The sequence below is a fragment of the Pseudophryne corroboree genome, chromosome 6 (genome assembly GCF_028390025.1).
Source record: "Pseudophryne corroboree isolate aPseCor3 chromosome 6, aPseCor3.hap2, whole genome shotgun sequence".
NCBI lineage: Eukaryota > Metazoa > Chordata > Amphibia > Anura > Myobatrachidae > Pseudophryne > Pseudophryne corroboree.
In genome coordinates this window covers 596,956,076-596,976,859 of record NC_086449.1, presented here as the reverse complement: position 1 = coordinate 596,976,859, position 20,784 = coordinate 596,956,076, and the positions used below count along the sequence as shown (strand labels likewise).

General features: G+C 41.3%; 1 long non-coding RNA gene across 4 annotated transcripts in view; it reads left to right on the top strand.

The window, feature by feature from the left end:
• Positions 1-20,784, top strand: part of LOC134935492 (uncharacterized) — a 92,970-nt gene that overhangs the window by 11,942 nt on the left and 60,244 nt on the right. For 2 of the 4 annotated variants that reach the window (XR_010180184.1, XR_010180183.1), the window contains exon 1: positions 20,043-20,087. The exons of the other annotated variants lie outside the window; for them this stretch is intronic. This is a non-coding gene — a long non-coding RNA (uncharacterized LOC134935492). Of the gene's footprint in view, positions 1-20,042; positions 20,088-20,784 lie in introns of those variants that run through there. 4 annotated transcript variants of the gene reach the window in all.

Genomic DNA, 20,784 nt, shown 5'->3' with positions numbered 1-20,784 from the left:
CTGCCGTATAATTACAGTGGTACTGCCATATAATTTTGGTGATAGTGCCGTATAACTCCAGTGATACTGCCGAATAATACCAGTGGTACTGTTGTATAAATCAAGTGATTCTGCCACATAAATCCAGTCCAGTGGTACAGCCATATAATTCTAGTGATACTGACGTATAATACCAGTGATACTGCCGTATAAATCCACTCCAGTGGTACTGCTGTTTAAATCCAGAGATACTGCTGTATAATTCCAGTGATACTGCTGTATAATTCCAGTAGTACTGTCGTTTAAATCCAGAGATACTGATCTCTAAATCCAGTCCAGTGGTTCTGCCATATAAATCCAGTGGTACTGCCGTATAATTCCAGTGACACTGCCATATAATTCCAGTGATACTGCCGAATAATTCCATAGGTATTGGCATATAAATCCAGTGATACTGCCATATAAATACAGTCCGGTGGTACTGCCGTATTATTCCAGTCATACTGCTGCATAATTCCAGTGATACTGCCATATAATTCCAGTGATACTGGCGTATAAGGCCAGTGATACTGCCGTATCACTCCAGTGGTACTGGCATATAAATCCAGTGGTACTGCCGTATAATTACAGTGGTACTGCCATATAATTTTGGTGATAGTTCCGTATAACTCCATTGATACTTCCGTATAATACCAGTGGTACTGGTGTATAAATCAAGGGATACTGCCATATAAATCCAGTCCTATGGTACAGCCATATAAATCCAGTGGTACTGCCATATAATTCCAATGAAACACCTGTATAATTCTAGTGATACTGACGTATAATACCAGTGGTACTGGTGTATAAATCCAGTGATACTGCCATATAAATCCAGTACAGTGGTACTGCCATATAAGTCCAGTGGTACTGCCGTATAAATCCTGTCAAGTGGTACTGCTGGATAAATCCAGTGGTACTGCTGGATAAATCCAGTGATACTGCCATATAATTCCAATGATACTGCTGTATAATTCTAGTGATACTGCCATATACATCCAGTGGTACTGGCGTTAAAATCTAATGATACTGCCAGATATTTATAGTCCAGTGGTACTGCCATATTATTCCAGTAATACTGCAATATAATTCCAGTGATACTGCTTTATAATCCAGTGGTACTGGCATAAAAATCCAGTGATACTGCCATATATTTACAGTCCAGTGGTACTGCTATATAAGTCCAGTGATACTGCCATTTGATTCCAGTGTTACTGCCATATAAATCCAGTGGTAGCGACGTACAAGTCCAGTTATACTGCCATATAAATCCAGACTAGTGGTACTGCCATATAAATCCAGTGTTACTGCCATATAACTCCAGTGATAATGCCATATAATTCCAGTGATACTGCCGTATAATTCCAGTGGTACTGGCATATAAATCCAGTGGTACTGCCGTATAATTACAGTGGTACTGCCATATAATTTTGGTGATAGTGCCGTATAACTCCAGTGATACTGCCGAATAATACCAGTGGTACTGTTGTATAAATCAAGTGATTCTGCCACATAAATCCAGTCCAGTGGTACTCTAGTGATACTGATGTATAATACCAGTGATACTGCCGAATAAATCCACTCCAGTGGTACTGCTGTATAAATCCAGAGATACTGACGTATAATTCCAGTGATACTGCTGTATAATTCCAGTAGTACTGTCGTTTAAATCCAGAGATACTGATCTATAAATCCAGTCCAGTGGTACTGCCATATAAGTCCAGTGGTACTGCTGTATAATTCCAGTGACACTGCCATATAATTCCAGTGATACTGCCGAATAATTCCATAGGTATTGGCGCATAAATCCAGTGATACTGCCATATAAATACAATCCAGTGGTACTGCCGTATTATTCCAGTCATACTGCTGTATAATTCCAGTGATACTGCCATATAATTCCAGTGATACTGGCGTATAAGGCCAGTGATACTGCCGTATTACTCCAGTGGTACTGGCATATAAGTCCAGTGGTACTGCCGTATAATTACAGTGGTACTGCCATATAATTTTGGTGATAGTTCCGTATAACTCCAGTGATACTTCCGTATAATACCAGTGGTACTGGTGTATAAATCAAGTGATACTGCCATATAAATCCAGTCCTGTGGTACAGCCATATAAATCCAGTGGTACTGCCATATAATTCCAATGATACACCTGTATAATTCTAGTGATACTGACGTATAATACCAGTGGTACTGGCGTATAAATCCAGTGATACTGCCATATAAATCCAGTACAGTGGTACTGCCATATAAATCCAGTGGTACTGCCGTATAACTCCAGTGATACTGCCGTATAAATCCTGTCAAGTGGTACTGCTGGATAAATCCAGTGATACTGCCATATAATTCCAATGATACTGCTGTATAATTCTAGTGATACTGCCATATAATTCCGTTGATATTGCCATATAATTCCAGTGATACTGCCTGAGAATTCCAGTGATACTGCCTTATAAATCCAGTGATACTGCCGTATAAATCGACTTCAGTGGTACTGCTGTATAATTCCAGTGATACTGCCATTTAATTCCAGTGATACTGCCGTATAATTCCATAGGTATTGGCGTATAAGTCCAGTGATACTGCCATATAAATACAGTCCAGTGGTACTGCTGTATTATTCCAGTCCAGTGCAGTAACGTGCGGTGGGTTGACGCAGGTGAGGCAGAGCATTTCCTGTCATACTAACGTCTGCGCCAGAGTTTTTACTGTATAAAGTATATGAAAAATACAAAGAATATGTTAAAAATATCTTCTTTGTATTATAATTTAGAAGTCAAATCTCTGAAGTAAAATGTGTATGGCAGGTGAGGCAGTGCCTCATCTGTGTATCTTTTCCACCCATCTCTGATCAAAACCCACCAAATTTCTAGGAGTTTATACATCTGCATATGTTGTATAATGCCCACATGCACCATTTGGCTCATATATTGTGTGTAAATCTGGCTCTGGTACTAACCAGTGCCTCCTCCGAAATTAACCTCACCGCAAGTCCCTGGTCCAGTAATACTGCCGTATAATTCCAATGATAATGCTGTATAATTCTAGTGATAGTGCCATATAATTCCATTGATATTGCCATATAATTCCAGTGATACTGCTGTATAATTCCAGTGGTACTGGCGTATAATTCCAGAGGTACTGGAGGATAACTCCAGTGATACTGCCATATTAATCCAATCCAGTGGTACTGCCGTATTATTCCAGTAACACTGCCGTATAATTCCAGTGATACTGCTGTATAATTCCAGTGGTACTGGTGTAATAGACCAGTGATACTGCTGTATAATTAAAGTCCAGTGGTACTGCTATATAAGTCCAGTGGTACTGCCGTTTGATTCCAGTGAAACTGCCATATAATTCCAGTGGTACTGGCGTATAAATCCAGTGATACTGCTGTACAAGTCCAGTCCAGTGGTACTGCTGTATAAATCCGGTGATACTGCCGTATAATTTCAGTGGTACTGGCATATAAATCCTGTGGTACTGCTGTATAATTACAGTGGTACTGCCATATAATTTTAGTGATAGTTTTGTATAATTCCAGTGATACTGCTGTATAACACCAGTGGTACAGGCGTATAAATCAAGTGATACTGCCGTATAAATCCAGTGGTACTGCCGTATAATTCCGGTAATACTGCTTTATAATTCTAGTGCTACTGCCATATATATCCAGTGATATTGCCGTATAATTCCAGTGATACTGCCATATAATTCTTTTGGTACTGGCTTATAAATCCAGTAATACTGTCATATAAATCCAGTCCAGTGTTACTGATGTATAAGTCTAGTGGTGCTGCTGTATAATTCCAGTGATACTGCCTTACAATTGCAATGAAATTTCCATATAATTGCAGTGGTACTGGCATAAAAATCTAGTGATACTGCCGTTTAAATAAAATACAGTGGTACTGCCGTACAATTTTAGTGATACTGCCGTATAATTCCAGTGATAATGCCATATAATTCCAGTGGTACTGGTGTATAAGTCAAGTGCTACTGCCGTATAAATCTAGTCCAGTGGTACTGCAGTATAAATCCAGTTTTACTGCTGTATAATTCCAGTGATACTGCCATATAATTCCAGTGATACTGCCATATAATTCTGCCTTATATAATACTGCCTTATAATACCAGTGGCACTGTCATATAAATCCAGTGATACTGCCGTATAAATCCAGTTCAGGGGTACTGCAGAATATATCCAGTGGTACTGCAATATAATTTCAGAGGTACTGTTATAGAATTCCAGTGATAGTGGCGTATAATTCCAGTGATACTGCCGTATAATACCAGTGGTACTGGCGTATAAATCCAGTGATACTGCCATATAAATCCAGTCCAGTGATACTGCCGTATAAGTCCAGTGGTACTGCTGTATAACTCCAGTGATACTGCAATATAAGCACAGTCCAGTGGTATTGCTGTATAAGTCCAATGATACTGTCGTATAATTCCAATGATACTGCTGTATAATTCTATTGATACTGCCATATAATTCCATTGATATTACCATATAATTCCACTGATACTGCTGTATAATTCCAGTGGTACTGGTGTATAAATCGAGTGATACTGCCGTATAAAAACAGTCCAGTGACACTGCCGTATTATTCCAATGACACTGCTGTATAAATTCAGTGATACTGCCGTATAATTCCAGTGGTACATGCATTTACATCCAGCGATACTGCCCTATAAATCCAGTCCAGTAGTACTGCCATATAAATCCAATGGTACTGCTGTATAATTCCAGTATTACTGCCATATTATTCCAGTGATACTGCTGTGTAATTCCAGAGGTCCTGGTGTAAAAATCAAGTGATACTGTTTTATAAATACAGTCCAGTGGTACTGCCATATTATTCCAGTAATACTGCCATATAATTCCAGTGATAATGCTGTATAATTCAAGTGGTACTCGCATACAAGCCCAGTAAAACTGCTGTATATTTACAGTCCAGTGGTACTGCAATATAACTCCAGTGGTACTGACATTTGATTCCAGTGTTACTGCCGTATAATTCCAGTGGTACTGACGTATAAATCCAGTGATACTGCCATATAAATCCAGTCTAGTGGTACTAACATATAAATCCAGTGGTACTGCCATATAATTCCAGTGATAATGCCATATAATTCCAGTGATACTGCCTTATAATTCCAGTGGTACTGACATATAAATCCAGTGGTACTGCCGAATAATTACAGTGGTACTGCTATATAATTTTGGTGATAGTGCACTTCAATTCCAGTGATACTGCCGTATAATACCAGTGGTACTGGCGTATAAATCAAGTGATTCTGCCATATAAATCCAGTACAGTGGTACTGCCATATAAATCCAGTGGTACTGCCATATAACTCCAGTGATACTGCCATATAAATCATGTCAAGTGGTATTTCTATATATATATACAGTAATACTGCCATATAATTCCAATTATACTGCTGTATAATTCTAGTGATACTGCCATATAATTCCGTTGATATTGACATATAATTCCAGTGATACTGCCGCATAATTCCAGTAGTACTGCCGTTTAAATCCAGAGATACTGCCCTATAAATCCAGTCCAGTGGTACTGCCATATAAGTCCAGTGGTACTGCTGTATAATTCCAGTGATACTGCCATATAATACCAGTGATACTGCCAAATAATTCCATAATTATTGGCGTATAAATCCAGTGATGCTGCCATATAAATACAGTCCAGTGGTACTGCCGTATTATTCTAGTGATACTGCTGTATAATTCCAGTGATAATGACATAAAATTCCAGTGATACTGGCGTATAAGGCCAGTGATACTGCCGTATAAATTCCAGTGGTACTGGCATTTAAATCCAGTGGTACTGCCGTATAATTACAGTGGTACTGCCATATAATTTTGGTGATAGTGCCGTATAACTCCAGTGATTCTTCCATATAATACCAGTGGTACTGGCGTATAAATCAAGTGATACTGCAATTTAAATCCAGTCCTCTGGTTAAGCCATATAAGTCCAGTGGTACTGCCATATAATTCCAATGATGCATCTGTATAATTCTAGTGATACTGCCGTAGAAATACCAGTGGTACAGGTGTATAAATCTAGTGATTCTGCCATATAAATCTAGTACAATGGTACTGCCATATAAGTCCAGTGGTACTGCCGTATAACTCCAGTGATACTGCCGTATAAATCCTGTCAAGTGGCACTGCTGTATAAATCCAGTGATACTGCCATATAATTCCTATGATACTGCGGTATAATTCTAGTGATTCTGCCATATAATTCCATTGATATTGCCATATAATTCCAGTGATACTGCCATATAATTCCAGTGATACTGCCGTATAAATCGACTCAAGTGGTACTGCTGTATAATTCCAGTGATACTGCCATTTAATTCCAGTGATACTGCCGAATAATTCCATAGGTATTGGGGTACAAATCCAGTGATACTGCCATATAAATCCAGTCCAGTGATACTGCCATATAATTCCAGTGATACTGGCGTATAAGTCCAGTGATAGTGCCGTATAATTACAGTCCAGTGGTACAGCTATATAAGTCCAGTGGTACTGATGTTTGATTCCAGTGTTACTGCCATATAAATCCAGTGATACTTCCGTATAATTCCAGAGGTACTGCCATATAATTCCAGTGATAGTGCCATATAATTCCAGTGATACTGCCCTGTAATACCAATGGTACTGGTGTATAAATCCAGTGATACTGCCATATAAATCCAGTCCATTGGTACTGCCATATAAATCCAGTGGTACTGCCGTATAAACCCAGTGAAACTGCGTATAAATCCAGTCCAGTGCAGTAACTTGTGGAGGGGTAGGCAGCTGAAGCAGAGCCTTTTTCTGTCATACTAACGTCTGTGCCAGAGTTTTAACTGTATAAAGTATATGAAAAATACAAAGAATATGTTAAACATATCTTCTTTGTATTATTCTAATTTAAAAGTCAAGTCTCTGAAGTAAAATGTATATGGCAGGTGAGGCAGTGCCTCATCTGTGTATCTTTTCCACCCATCTCTGATCAAAACCCACCAAATTTCCAGGAGTTTATACATCTGCATATGTTGTATAATGCCCACATGCACCATTTGGCTCATATATTGTGTGTAAATCTGGCTCTGGTACTAACCAGTGCCTCCTCAGAAATTAACCTCACCGCAAGTCCCTGGTCCAGTAATACTGCCGTATAATTCCAATGATAATGCTTTATAATTCTAGTGATAGAGCCATATAATTCCATTGATATTGTCATATAATTCCAGCGATACTGCTGTATAATTCCAGTGGTACTGGCGTATAAATCCAGTGATACTGCCGTAAAAATCCAGTCCAGTAGTACAGCTGTATAAGTCCAGTGATACAGCCGTATAAATCCAGCGATACTGATGTATAAGTCCAATGATATTGCCGTATAATTCCAGTGGAACTGGCATTTAAATCCAGTGATACTGTCCTATAAATCTAGTAAAGTGGTACTGCCATGTAAGTACAGTGGTACTGCTGTATAATTCCAGTGATACTGCCATATAATTTCAGAGGTACTGGAGCATAGTTCCATAGGTATTGGCGTATAAATCCAGTGATACTGCCATAAAAATCCAGTCCAGTGGTACTGCCATATTATTCCAGTAACACTGCCATATAATTCCAGTGATACTGCTGTATAATTCCAGTGGTACTGGTGTAAAAGACCAGTGATACTGCTGTATAATTAAAGTCCAGTGGTACTGCTATAGAAGTCCAGTGGTACTGCCATTTGATTCCAGTGAAACTGCTGTATAATTCCAGTGGTACTGACGTATAAATCCAGTGATACTTCTGTACAAATCCAGTCTATTGGTACTGCTGTATAAATCCAGTGGTACAGCAATATAATTCCAGTGATAATGCCATAAAATTCCAGTGATACTGCCGTATAATTTCAGTGGTACGGGCATATAAATCCAGTAGTACTGCCGTATAATTACAGTGGTACTGCCATATCATTTTGGTGATAGTTTTGTATAATTCCAGTGATACTGCCGTATAACACCAGTGGTACTGGCGTATAAATCAAGTGATACTGATGTATAAATCCAGTCCAGTGGTACAACCATATAAATCCAATGGTACTGCCGTATATTTCCGGTAATACTGCTTTATAATTCTAGCGCTACTGCCATATATATCCAGTGATATTGCCGTATAATTCCAGTGACACTGCCATATAATTCCAGTGGTACTGGCTTATAAATCCAGTGATACTATCATATAAATCCAGTCCAGTGTTACTGCTGTATAAATTTAGTTGTGCTGCTGTATAATTCCAGTGATACTGCCTTATAATTGCAATGAAACTGCCATATAATTGCAGTGGTACTTGCATAAAAATCCAGTGACACTGCTGTATAAATAAAATACAGTGGTACTGCCATAAAATTCCAGTGATACTGCCGTATAATTCCAGAGATAATGCCATATAATTACAGTGGTACTGGCGTATAAGTCAAGTGATACTGCAGTATAAATGTAGTCCAGTGGTATTGCAGAGTAAGTCCAGTGTTACTGCTGTATAATTCCAGTGATACTGCCGTATAATTCCAGTGATACTGCTATATAATTCCATTGATACTGCCTTATAATACCAGTTGTACTGTCATATAAATCCGGTGATACTGCCGTATAAATCCAGTCCAGTGGAACTGCAGAATATATCTAGTGGTACTGCAATATAATTTCATAGGTACTTCCATAGAAATCCAGTGGTACTGGCGTATAAATCCAGTTATACTGCCATATAAATCCAGTCCAGTGGTACTGCCATATAAATCCAGTGGTACTGCTTTATAACTCCAGTGATACTGCCGTCTAAATACAGTCCAGTGGTACAGCTGTATAAATCCACTGAAACTGGTGTATAATTCCAATGATACTGCCGTATAATTCTAGTGATAATGCCATATAATTCTATTGATATTGCCATATAATTCCAGTGATACTGCCGTATAATGCCAGTGGTACTGGCGTATAAGTCCAGTGATACTGCTGTATAAATCCAGTCCAGTGGTACTGCTGTATAAGTCCAGTGATACTGCCATAAAATTCCAGTGTTACTCACATATAAATCCAGTGATACTGCCCTATAAATCCAGTCCAGTGGTACTGCCATATAAATCCAGTGTTACTGCTGTATTATTCCAGTGATACTACCATATAATTCCAGTGATACTGCCCTAAAATATCAGAGGTACTGGCTTATAAATGCAGTGACACTGCCATATAAATACAGTCCAGTTGTACTGCCATATTATTTCAGTAATACTGCCATATAATTCCAGTGATACTGCTTTATAATTCCAGTGGTACTGCTATATTCTGTAAATACAATGGTACTTCCATTTGATTCCTGTGTTACTGCAATATAATTCCAGTGGTACTGGTGTATAAGTCCAGTGATACTGCCGAATAAATCCAGTCCACTGGTACTGCCGTATAATTCCAGTGTTACTGCTGTATAATTCCAGTGATAATGCCATATACTTCAAGTGATACTGCGTATAATTCCAGTGGTATTGGCATATAAATCCAGTGGTACTGCCATATAAGTCCAGTGGTACTGATGAATAATTCCAGTAATACTGCCATATAATTCCAGTGATACTGCCGTATAATTCCATAGGTATTGGCGTATAAGTCCAGTAATACTGCCATATAAATACAGTTCAGTTGTACTGCCATATAATTTCAGTGATACTGGCGTATAAACCCAGTGATACTGCCTTATAATTCCAGTGGTACTGGCATATACATCCAGTGGTACTGCCGTATAAATAAAATCCAGTGGTACTGCCGTATAATTCCAGTGATACTGCTGTATAATTCCAGTGATACTGACAAATAATTCCAGGGGTACTGGAGTATAAATCAAGTAAAACTGTCGTATAAATCTAGTCCAGTGGTACTGCAGTATAAGTCCATTGTTACTGCTGTATAATTCCAGTGATTCTGTCGTATAATTCCAGTGATACTGCCTTATAAGACCAGTGGTACTGTCATATAAATCCAGTGATACTGTCGTATAAATCCAGTTCAGTGGTACTGCAGAATATATCCAGTGTTGTGGAGGAGAGGGAGACCAACTGCCGACATTATTTACGCTGGAGGAAGGCCTTGATCATGACCTGCATCTCGTCCATATTGCGGATAACCGGTGGGTCATCTCACACACTGTTGGCTCGAGATCGCAGACATGGTGAGGCCTTTTGGGCTACAGTGGAGGCATATACAGAGAACCAGTGGAAGGCACATTTTAGGATGTCGCATGGCACCTTTAATTACCTACTGGGACTCCTCACGCCAGCACGTACCAGGAACACCACTTACAGGAGACAGCCCATTTCCCCAAGCAGGAGATTAGCGATTGGTTTATGGTGGTATGCCACCCCTGAAGAGTACTACACCATGTCCTGATTTTTTGGTGGTGGGATCTCCACAGTGTGTGTTTTTGTACGTGAGGTGACCAAGGCAATCCTGGACACCTTGTATCACCGGTTTAATGCCCTACCTCAGGGTCAGCGACTGGCTGAGACTGTGTCTGGGTTTTTGCGTTACCCACAGTGTGCTGGTGCAATTGTTGGCACCCACATCCCTATAATAGCTCCCCCAGACAGCCCAGCTGACTACTACAACAGGAAGGGGTGGTATTCGATTATTCTACAAGCTGTCGTTGACCCTAGATATTGGTAAGTCACTTTCATATTTTTAATTTGGATGGATACTATATGTGTATATTTGTAGCAATATAATATCTGTATTTCCCAGCTTTACTGATGTCATTATTGGCTGAACTGGTCGTACACATGATACTCGTGTGCTAGCCAATTCAGATCTGTTCAAGATTGTGGAGGAGTGGAGCTTTTACCGGAGAATATCCACTACACCCATACCCTCAGCTCTGCCCGAAAGGTGGTGGAGAACGCATGTGGACAGCTGAAGGGACGATGGCGCCGTATATTAAAGCACAATGATGTGGACATTCACTTTGTGACTGATGTTGTTGCTGCTTGCTGCGTCCTACATAACATCTGTGAGATGAAGAGGGACCAATACCTCTAAGAGTGGGATATCTTGGAGGAGCCTGTTGGGAATGATCCTGTTTCCCTAACCACCACCTCTTTTGGCCAAAGTATTCAGAGTTCCGCAGAATTAATATAAACCAAAATTGTTAATAATTTTACTTCCATGTTAGGAACAAAGTAATCCCATGTATATATATATATATATATATATATATATATATACATATACATATACATATACATATACATGCACCAATAAATAGCAGACCAGTTTTTCTTTTCCAAAATTGTTTATTCTAGTTCAAGTTGTAAAATGTATGTGCAAATCTTTTACGTCTTTAATGAGATCCTCCAAATTCTTAGAACATATATGGTATCATATATGATACATTTCAGAACATTTTTAGGAATTACATGTGCATTACACCCACTTTAGCCATAACATAAAAGTGCTGTGATATTGCAGTGCTAAATAATAGTTTTGCCGAAGGGCATGGTGTATCACAAGGGTCTAAAAACTTTGCCCTGCAACTGTTATGGAACTACAGTTCCCAGCATGCCCATCCACATTTTAGATCTTAGCCCATGCCAAACGGTGGCAGAAAATGCTGGGAAGTGTATTTTCATAACAGCTGCAGGGCAAAGGTTGAAGACCCCTGTTGTACAGGGGTAAAAAAGTGCTGCGGTATTGCAGTGCAAAATACAAACGAGACAATCATAAGACCAAGGTGTATGATATACTCATAATTATGAGCATATGCGCAATCCCTGAATTTTTTACAACAAACACGCATTTTAAACATACGCATTTCACAAACAACACGTTAACCAAAAATAAAGTTATGGGCACAATACCTGCCCAATAAACAGAGAATAAACATTTATGTGTACAGTATAAACTATAGAATTTGGTACTGTGGTTTATTGCTGGGAGTAGATTCCTCTGGAGTTGTATTAGGTAATGAATCTCCAAATACTGGAACTCTCTGTCTATTCTTCTATGTATTAGAGGTTGAAATAAAGGAGGTTGGAGACTGGGCTTGCTGCGTATATTGGTGAGTATCTCCAAAAGTGGTGGGAGACTGGGCTTGCTGTGTATACTGGTGAGTATCACCAAAAGTGGTGGGAGACTGGGCTTGCTGCATATACTGGTGAGTATCCCCAAAAGTGGTGGGAGACTGGGCTTGCTGCGTATACTGGTGAGTATCACCAACAGTGGTGGGAGACTGGGCTTGCTGCGTATACTGGTGAGTATCACCAAAAGTGGTGGGAGACTGGGCTTGCTGCGTTTACTGGTGAGTATCACCAACAGTGGTGGGAGACTGGGCTTGCTGCGTTTACTGGTGAGTATCGCCAACAGTGGTGGGAGACTGGGCTTGCTGCGTATACTGGTGAGTATTACCAAAAGTGGTGGGAGACTGGGCGTGCTGCGTATACTGGAACGTAGCCCCAAAAGAGGTGGGAGACTGGACGTGCTGCGTATACTGGGGTGTTGCTCAAAAAGAGGTGGGACACTGGGCTTGCTGCATATACTGGGATGTAGGTCTTAAATATGGGGGAGTCTGGGCTTGCTGTGCATACCATGTTTTTGGACAAAATGCAGTGTAAGAAGGTGATTGTTGGTCAGAATGAGTGTTTGTAAATTGTGGTGTAGGGGTCATTTTGGAAACAAGCTGACCTAGGAATTCACGGTTCTCGCTGCTGATCTTATCCTGCATAGCTACCATTTGCGTTAGTAAATTCCTCTGCAGTTAACGTTCATTGTCCATAAATTATTGCAATCTTGCATCCTCTTGACTCTGCCAATCTGAATCCATCTCGCTAAGTTGCTCGCACAGGATAGTGGTCATGGCTTTTGTAGCGACCTCTGTTTTGGTCTTCTCTTTCCTACGAGCTGGAACTGTGTAAACTGAAAAACAGAAATTATTTTGACCATCTCAAAGGTAACAATGGGATATTGTGCACTCCCCTCTTAATGCGGCACTCCCCGTATAACCTGTGGATACCTTATGCTGTCCTGCGCCACCGGTGTCTCTTCCGCTATGCCGTACGAGATTTGATGACATCACCAGTGCAACCCGTCACCATAGAAAAAAAAAAATATATATATATATATATATATACAAGGATCACATAATAAATAGCAGTGTTTCAATAGGCATCTTGCATAGAGGCACTCAATAGTATTAGATACCCTTAGCCCTAAAGGCTTAAACGATAATAGTGGGCTGAACAGCTTTATCTGATTTATATGGATTGTTTATCCATTTATGTTTATACCTGTATAGTATATCTTCTATTACATATTCAGATATGTGCCCTAATTATACCTTGGTTGGATTGCTGCTGATGCGCTTTAGTCTGTGGCTTTATTAATGTATATTTACAGCTTTTTTATTAGGATTGGTGTATATGAATAATATTGAGTGCCTCTATGCAAGATGTCTATTGAAACACTACTATTTATTATGTGATCTTTGTATATTTGGATGTATATGTGTTTCTATGGTGATGGGTTGCACTGGTGATGTCATCAAATCGCACATTGCAAAGCAGAATAGACACCGGTGGCGCGGGACAGTGTGGGGTGAGTATGTTATTTTGTATATGTCCTGATGAAAAAGCGGATGCTTTGAAAGGTTGGAAAAACAGGTTGCTTTCTTGTCTTTATCTACCCGAGTGCTGTCGTACACGTTCACCTTATACCTTATATATATAAATCTTGGATCTGGCATCAACAATATATTAAGAAAGCAGGATACTGGCCTCAGTGGCCTCTGATTCACACTACACAGCAGCAGTGTTACTTGCAAACAAACACACTCCAGCGGCACTGTAACATAGTAACATAGTATCTAAGGTTGAAAAAAAAACAATTGTCCATCGCATTCAACCTATTTGTGGTCTCCTATGCACGATTATTTTGGAGAAAATTTTGACTGAAGTTGATGACTGCCGTTACGTTTTACCCGTCTTTTTTATAATAACCATAGTGTGTGACTATTTTCCCCCGTAACCCTGGATTTCCTTATCCATTAGGAATTTATCTAACCCATTCTTAAAGTTGTTGACTGGGTCCTTACCATAAAAAAAGCCTTTACGCCGTATTGTGCGTAATCTCCTCTAACCTGAGCGAGTGTCCACGAGTTCTCTGTGTTGATCTAACCAAAAACAGATCCTGCGCAAGATCTGTATAATGTCCCCTTATATATTTGTGAATGTTGGTCATGTCCCCTCTTAATCTGCTCTTTTCCAGTGTAAACATGCCTAGTCTTGCAAGCCTTTCCTCGTATTCTAGCGTCTCCATACCCTTAATTAGTTTGGTCACCCGCCTTTAAACCTTTTCTAGCTACAGGATATCCTTTTTGTAGCAAGGTGCCCAGAATTGTACACAGTATTCAAGGTGTGGCCTCACAAGTGATTTATATAATGGGAGTATAATACTCTCGTCCCTTGCATCAATTCCCCATTTTATGCATGCTAATATCTTATTAGCCTTTTTTGCTGCAGTCCTACTTTGGGTACTACTGCTTAGTTTGCTATCTATGAGGACACCTAAGTCCTTTTCCAGTACAGAATCCCCTAATTTTACCCCATTAAGTAGGTAGGTGTTATTTTTGTTCTGGCAACCACAGTGCATTACCTTACACTTGTCTGTATTGAAGCACATTCTCCATTTCGCTGCCCAAGCTTCTTATTTAACTAAGTAATTCTGAAGCGACTCAGTATCCCCCTCCGCATTTATAACTTTACACAATTTGGAATCAGCTGCAAAAATTGACACCATGCTCTCTAGACCTTCTGTAAGGTCGTTAATGAAAATATTGAACACTAGCGGTCCTAATACTGAGCCTTGCGGCGCACCACTTAGCACTTCAGTCCAAGTTGAAAAAGATCCATTAACCACAACGCGCTGCTCCCTATTATCTAACCAGTTTTTGAGCCAAGTGCATATAGTGCTTCCTAGCCCTGTTTCTTGTAGCTTGTAGATAAGTATCATATGTGGTACAGTGTTGAATGCTTTGGCAAAATCTAAAAAGATTACATTCACTTCTTTACCCTGATCTAGGTTTGCGCTTATTGTTTCATAAAAGCCAAGTAAGTTGGTCTGACATGATCTGTCCTTCATAAACCCATGTTGATTCCTTTTAATGACCTTATTGACTTCAAGGAACTTCTGAATACTATCTCTTAGAATACCTTCCAATACTTTCCCTACTATAGATGTAAGACTAACTGGTCTATAATTACCTGGTTCAGCTTTACTTCCCTTTTTGAATATAGGCACTACTTCCGCTATACGCCAGTCTTTGGGAACCATACCTGATATTACTGAATCCTTAAAGATCAAAAATAGCGGTTTTGCAAGTACAGAGTGAAGCTCCATTAGAACCCTTGGGTGAATACCATCGGGACCTGGTGACTTATTCATCTTTAAATGTTTTAATCGGTCACAGACTACTTCCTCGCATAAATAAGTACCTATCAGTGGGATATTCTCATTATTGAGATTATGTGTTAGTCCCTGAATTGGGTCCTCTCTAGTAAATACTGTTGAAAAAACCCATTTAGTATGTCCGCTATGTCATTATCATTTTTGCTTAAGACTCCCAACTTTAAAGGGCCTATACTCTACTTCTTTAATCTCTTGCTTTTAATGTATTTAAAGAATTTTTTGGGATTCACTTTGCTTTCCTTTGCTACTAGTTTTTCAGTTTCTACTTTAGCCGCTCTTATTTCCTTTTTGCATATTTTGTTACATTCCTTATAGTGCTGAAATGACTCTGCTTCCCCGTCAGATTTGTATTTTTTAAATGCTCTCCTTTTCTTACCCATAAATTCCTTTATCTTTTTGTTAAGCCACATCGGTTTATGATTTTTATTCCTTTTTTTGCTGCTCGTAGCAATAAATTTGAGTGTATTTTTAGCTAGCAGTAATTTTAGTACCTCCCATTTCTCCGTAGCATTTATTCCTAAAAACAAACCTTCCCATTCAATATCCCTGAAAAATACCCTAATCTTTTCAAAATTTGCTTTGCTAAAGTACTGTACTGGCCTTGTGGTAAGCAGGGCCGGATTAAGCCTTGGGGGTGTCCAGGGCACTTAAAACAGGGGCACCCCGATGAAAGGCGGGGGATGTATATTAAAGTGTGCATTCTTCCCAACATGTCCCATTCCAGGAGGGACAAAATGCTCTCCACCTGGATTTCCTACTTAATATACGATTGGCATCACTGAGTTTAACTACTTAATTGATAAGAAAGGTATTTCAACACAGGTGATTGTATTCATAAATTAAGAAGGAAGGCAGGGTTGATAGGATTTTGTCCCAAATGGAATAGGTCATGGTGGGTGGTATAAATTGTGTATATTAAATTTAAACCAATGATGTATATTAGTTTTAACTAATAGTTTAATAATGCCTGGGTACTGTTTATAGCTCCACCGAATTGAAAGACAATTATTATATAAACTTTTCTTGTAGTGGAGCAAAGACAAATTCTCCTTAAAAAGGCAGATAGAAATATAAAATAATTTATCTTGTCACATGCAAGAATAGCAGCAGCCTCTGTATTATTTACACACTGGGAAAGGACTCAGGAGGACTCTGTGTGTGTGTGTGTGTGTGTGTGTGTGTGTGTGTGTGTGTGTGTGTGTGTGTGTGTTCTATCTCTAGACCCAAATCTTGTATACCAGTTTAAACAGGAATCAGACACCCAGGCAGGGAGGAGAAGCTGGGCTCCCTGTGTCACTTACAGCTCTCTCCGCTCTCCTATCTCTCCTCTTGTCAAATAGCTCTGTCAGTAGCTCATGAAACATGATATTCCTGTGTCTCTGCCTGCACTGCATACTGTGCTGCTTGCATTCTGGCCGCTGATTCTGCTGCTACTTAAGAGGAAAAGCTAGTGATGTTAGGGTGCTCTGGCAGGGAGGTCCCTGACAAAGGGGGGCCTGGGTATGCCTTGCATTCCCCCTTTAATATGGCTATGGTGGTAAGGGCTACATCGGCAAGACATATAGGCAATTCAAGGAGAGGATGGCTCTCCACATGTCTGCCATTGGTGCAGCAATTCTTACTGGCACCAGCGACCTGTCTGTGACGAGGCATTTTGCCATAATGGGCCAATCTCTGACAGCAATGAGCCAAAAAATAATTGCCCACATCCTACCTTTGAGTCAAGGGGGTGACATGAGCACCGGGAAGTATATGGATGGTGTAATAGTTAGCATTACTTCCTCATAGCACTGAGGTCATGGGTTCGATTCTCACCATGGCCCTAACTTTGCAGAGTTTGTATATTCTCCCTGTATTTGCATGGGTTTCCTCCGAGTGCTCCGGTTTCCTCCCACAATCCAAAAATATACTGGTATGTTAATTGGCTCCCAACAAAATTAACCCTAGTGTGAATGTGTGTGTGTGTACATGTGATAGGGAATATAGATTATAAGATCCACTGGGGCAGGGACTGATGTGAATAAGCAAATATTCTCTGTAAAGCACTGCAGAATATGTGTGCGCTATATGAATAACTGGCAGTAATAATAATAATAATAATAATAATAATAATAATGAGCAGAATGTTATTACAGAGAGAAGCCAGTTGGATCTATCTACTGGACTCCCTGGCTCCCAAGGGACACAGTGAGTCTTTGGGTCTACACCAAGGGTGGATTGGGTTTGAACACCAGCCCGGGAAACTTATGGAAGCAGCCCTAAAGTGGACGGAGTCTGTTGAGTTGGAGGGGTCTGTCAAGAGGGTGGGTCACTCCTCAGAGGTCCTGATTCTGAGATAGACACAGTTAAGGCCTCCTTTGCTTTACGTTATGTTAATGTTTACCTGTGACTTTATGCATATGCTGCTACAATGCCCTTCCCTGATGTACTGTACATCCTTATGTCTGAATATACAATACTGATATGCCCACTTTCAGTGTATACTGACACTGCAGTCATGCCTTTAATTTACTTCTGATTTTATTTATTTTTCATTCTACAAACCCCTGTTTTAACTTTATTTGTTTCAGAGTACAGGGAGGGAAAACACACACTACATACAGCACAGTACAGGAAGAGAGCACACACTACATACAGCACAGTACAGGGAGGGGGAACACACACTACATAAGGCACAGTACAGAGAGGGGGAGCACACACTACATACATCAGAAGACAGGGAAGGAGCACACACTACATACAGTGCAGTACAGGGAGGGGGGAGCACACACTACAAACATCAGAGGACAGGGAAGGAGCACACACTACATACAGCACAGTACAGGGAGGGCACATACACTACGTACAGCACAGTACAGGCAGGGCACATACACTACATACAACACTGTACAGGGAGAGAGCACACACTACATACAGTACAGTACATGGAACAGGAGCACACACTACATACAGCACAGTATAGGGAGGGGGAACACACACTACATACAGCACAGTACAGTACAGTACAGGGAATGGGAACACACACTACATACAGCACAGTACAGGGAGGGAGCACACACTACATACAGCACAGTACAGGGAGGGAGAACACACTACATACAGCACAGTACAGGAAGAGAGCACACACTACATACAGCACAGTACAGGGAGGGGGAACACACACTACATAAGGCACAGTACAGAGAGGGGGAGCACACACTACATACATCAGAGGACAGGGAAGGAGCACACACTACATACAGCGCAGTACAGGGAGGGGGGAGCACACACTACAAACATCAGAGGACAGGGAAGGAGCACACACTACATACAGCACAGTACAGGGAGGGCACATACACTACGTACAGCACAGTACAGGCAGGGCACATACACTACATACAACACTGTACAGGGAGAGAGCACACACTACATACAGTACATGGAACAGGAGCACACACTACATACAGCACAGAATAGGGAGGGGGAACACACACTACATGCAGCACAGTACAGTACAGGGAATGGGAACACACACTACATACAGCACAGTACAGGGAGGGAGCACACACTACATACAGTACAGGGAGGGAGCACAGACTACATACAGCACACTACAGGGAGGGAGCACACACTACATACAGCACACTACATACAGCACAGTATAGGGAGGGTGCACACACTACATACAGCACAGTACAGGGAGGAAGCACACACTACATACAGCACAGTACAGGGAGGAAGCACACACTACATACAGCACAGTACAGGGAGGAAGCACACACTACATGCAGCACAGTACAGGGAGGGAGCATACACTACATACAGCACAGTACAGGTAGGGAGCACACACTACATATAGCACAGTACAGGGAGGGAGCACACACTACATACAGCACAGTACAGGGAGGGCACATACACTACATACAGCATAGTACAGGGAGGGAGCATACACTACATACAGCACAGTACAGGGAGGGAGTACATACAGCACACTGCAGGGAGGGAGCACGCACAAGTAGTGAAACACAGACACAGGGGACCAACGCAGCAGAATCTGTGCCAGTGGCCAATACGCCCCTGATTACATACATAGCCACTGTCACAATCCTGACTGTAGGTTTTATATTTGGTGACTTACCCCTGCCATCTGTCCTGGATCCTGTGTCTTTTCACTCACGGAGTTAAACAGCTTGTCAGCACTGAGTTTTCCTGAGTTCTCTGCCTGAGAGGTAATAGTTAATTAGCTCCACCTGTGGTGATCTCCTGTGTGAGGCTGAATTCAGTAATCTGAAGTTCAGGCTTCAGTGTTCTCTCGGCCTGCTAGGCCTCGCTGCACTTCACAGCCTCCTCTAGAGTAGTCACATGACAGTGACTTCACCTGACCCAGAGTTATCCAATCCTCTGCCAGCCTGAGACTCTCTACATCACCTAATCCTGCCCACCAATCATCAAGGACCAGGAAGTATAAATCAGGAGGCTGAGTTGGAATCTGGGCCAGTTCATTGTGTCACATACAGCCTTGTGTGGGTCTTAAGCTGAGCTCCCTAAAGGTAACCTTTGTACCTAAGTTCCTGTGGAAACTCTGTTCCCTTGTTACCGTTTGGTTTACTTGTGTGTTGCCATTTGATTTTACCATTTCCTGAGTCTCAATGTAAAGGTACAGCTGCAATGTTTCGTCTTAAAGGCACAGTACTGAATTCCGTGTTCTCCACTGAAAACCACAGCTGTCGTGTTTCAGTTTTACTACTGTTGTAGTTGGGATCTCCAGGCCTCAGTACCTCCGTGCCTCAGCACCTCCGTGCTTCCAGCACCTCAGCATCTCCGTGACTCAGCATCTCCGTGCCTCAGCACCTCAGTGCCTCAGTACCTCCGTGCCTCAGCATCTCCGTGCCTCAGTGCCTCAGCACCTCCGTGCCTCAGCACCTCCGTGCTTCCAGAACCTCCGTGCCTCAGTACCTCCGTGCCTCAGTACCTCCGTGCCTCAGCATCTCCGTGCTTCCAGCATCTCTGTGCCTCAGTACCTCCGTGCCTCAGTACCTCCGTGCCTCAGCACCTCCGTGCTTCCAGCACCTCAGCATCTCCGTGCCTCAGCACCTCAGTGCCTCAGTACCTCCGTGACTCAGCATCTCCGTGCCTCAGTGCCTCAGCACCTCCGTGCTTCCAGCACCTCCGTGCCTCAGCACCTCCGTGCTTCCAGCACCTCCGTGCTTCCAGCACCTCCGTGCCTCAGTACCTCCGTGCCTCAGT